The sequence below is a fragment of the Trachymyrmex cornetzi genome, unplaced genomic scaffold (assembly GCF_001594075.2).
Source record: "Trachymyrmex cornetzi isolate Tcor2-1 unplaced genomic scaffold, Tcor1.1 scaffold1339, whole genome shotgun sequence".
Lineage (NCBI taxonomy): Eukaryota > Metazoa > Arthropoda > Insecta > Hymenoptera > Formicidae > Trachymyrmex > Trachymyrmex cornetzi.
The window spans coordinates 137,871-140,892 of record NW_017295916.1 but is presented as its reverse complement, the minus strand read 5'-3'; positions in this window follow the sequence as shown (position 1 = coordinate 140,892).

The window sequence follows — 3,022 nt, the reverse complement described above, 5'->3', positions numbered from 1 at the left end:
TGACGTTATAGCAGTAACTGCCATGGACAAAAATGCTGCGATTTAAGCTGAGACAACGTTATCGCAGACGTTTTAAAGCTTCATGTGTTACTTGGGAAGGCTTAGATGCTAAGAAACGAATGACTACTTTGTGAGAACAGTTAACTAATCTGTTAAATAGTTGTGGGAATGGTGCAACCAAATCCACCGATAAATGGATAAAGGTATAAATAAATATTATATGTATTATATAATTAAGAAAGAAAGTCAATTTATGGTCAAGGTGGATCTTAGTGCTTAAATATATCAGTATCATATGAATTTATATATCTGGTTCTATAAACACGAAATCTTTCGATCTTGAATGCAATCATGAATAGAATCAGAATAATATTATCACATTAAATTGACATGTAATTAAACAGTTTTCCATGCTAATAAAGATCTTTATGAGAATATTAATAATAAGATGTTAGTGTCTTACTTAAAGATCTTAAAAACTGAATAATTTATAATGGAAAATATTCCCTCAGCTGGAACTTGAACCTGGATCTCTCAAATTCTAAAGTCAGAATATGTTTCGCATTAAATTATTTACAGTTTTGTGGATCTTTGGTAACATCTTATTATTTACAGTTTTGTAGATCTTTGGTAACATCTTATTTCTCCATACGAAAGAATCATGATTAGAGCCTGGATATCTTGCCAATATATTTATTATTTCTAGATTCGTATCGCATATCTGTAAGAAATAGTTATTTCATAACATTAATTTATAAATATTGTAAATTATTAATATTACTAATTGCTATAAAGAAATATAAATTACATTGGTTGGCATAGTTTTTATGTTTAAGATCGTCCTAAGTACAGTATAAAGATATCATAAGTCAATCATAAAGTCGTCCTATCATTTTAAAACATTTACTTAAGGCTCCTGAGTACTCACTGCAGCCATATCGAATTGTGACGTCATAAGTGAGATGTGTTATAATTAGCGACACGTTGATTTTTCCTACATGCCATTTATAAATAAAGAAAATGTGAATGAAACGAAATGATAAGATCACTTTAAAGCACTAGTAAAAATGGACGGACTATTCTTACCTCTCCTGACAATCAGTAAGCAGTCGCAAAAAGTACGTAAAGTGTGTTCACTAGTTTTTACTCAATGCACATGCGTAGCCTATTTTCACTTTATGAGCCTGAAGTGACTACTCAGGAGCCTTAAGACGATTTTACAATAAGAAACCGACTATAAATACTGGTAATTGAAATTGTACTTACAATTTGCACATGGAGTGCATGGTAACCTTTTCTATTGATATACCTTCTGTATAAAAAGTACCGGGAAATTGTCATTTAAATGAACCGCGGAAGAGGTAGCGGTAAAATGTTTTTTTTTTAGGTTGGCAATTTCTCCCCGCGGGCCAAACAGTCAATAAAGACTATTATTTAAGTGTCTTGAGGCGTTTACGCGAAAATATCCGGCGAAAAAGGCCCGAATTGTGGCGAGACAATTCGTGGATTTTACACGACGACAATGCGCCGGCGCACAGAGCCACGATTGTGACCGATTACAAGGCCAAAAACTCGGTCAATTCTATCGACCATCCACCGTATTCGCCTGATTTGGCACCGTGCGACTTCTTTTTTTTCCCGAAACTGAAATTGCCACTCCGTGGTACTCGTTTTTCATCGATTGATGACATCAAACGGAATTCGCAGCGTGTCCTGAAGGCCATACCAGAATCGGCCTACCAGAAGTGCATGGAAGATTGGTTTCGCCGTTTTCACATGTGCATTGCAAACGATGGGGATTACTTTGAAGGCGACAAAATAAATTTTGATGAATAAATAAAATATTCTGTTTTTTTTTAACGATTCCCGGTACTTTTTATACAGAAGGTATAATCCTTCGTGCACATTAGGACATCTTATGGCTACATTTGTTCCATCTATCAATCCTAATAATCCTGGAATATTAGTATTGATGTAATTTCTGAAAAAAATACATGTTTTAATTGATTACGTTTTCTCTTGTGATTTTTTTTAGGTACAAAGTAGCAATGTAGAAGAGGAAGAAATGTTCGACAATTAAATATTGAAGACTGAATGATATGAACAAATTTTTCCCTTCATTAAATGTTTATGTTTAAATGTTTTTGCATTGTTTACTACAAATCCTGTTGTTATTTTTTATAAATACAATAAAGTGCAATACTTCAAAGCTTCTAATTGTTAATATATACCTTTGTATAATCTCCTGCATCTCTTGTGGAGTTGTTGGAAAATATATCCATCGCCTCAGCAAATGATGATTTATGGCAGATGTAATTTCCTTTAGAATTATGCTTACAGTAGGCTGAGCTATACTTAACCGACTATCCACTCCAACTGCTTTTTGATAACTGTCCTGAGCATAAAAGTTTAGAGCACACAGTATCTGTTTGAATGAATAAAAATCATACACATGTATAATACAATATTTTATTAATTAATAATACCAAAACTATTTACATATTTTTTTTACCTTTAATTCATTTGGAATTGCCAAAGCACTCTTTTTTATTGGAAGATGTGGTTCTAATTCTTCTATGAGAGCTCTAGTCATATTTCTGGTTAATCGATACATGCCCACGAACTGAGTTTCGGGCAAATCAAAAGGATCAAGCATATCCCTTATTGTCCGTCTCATTATTTTGCTTGCCCGAATTTCTGCAAGACGTCGCCTTTGTCTCTCGTGACGCATTACTAGTAACTATAATATCAAAAAAGAAAATAAGTAATAAATATGTAGAATAAATATATAGTTATAAACGTATAATAAAAATATTATACAAATCAGAGTCAACTAACGAGAATTACTAATGATCCGCGCCCGCATTTTGGCTTCGCGTAATATCTCGTTTTTCTGCCAGCCATCTTTGCTGAATTAGCGCTTATGTATCAGCGTTCTAATTACCGATCAAAAATGTAACGTCGAATTTTATGGATCGATCGCGCAATTAAATCCTTGTAATACAGCTTTTATTCCTTCTTT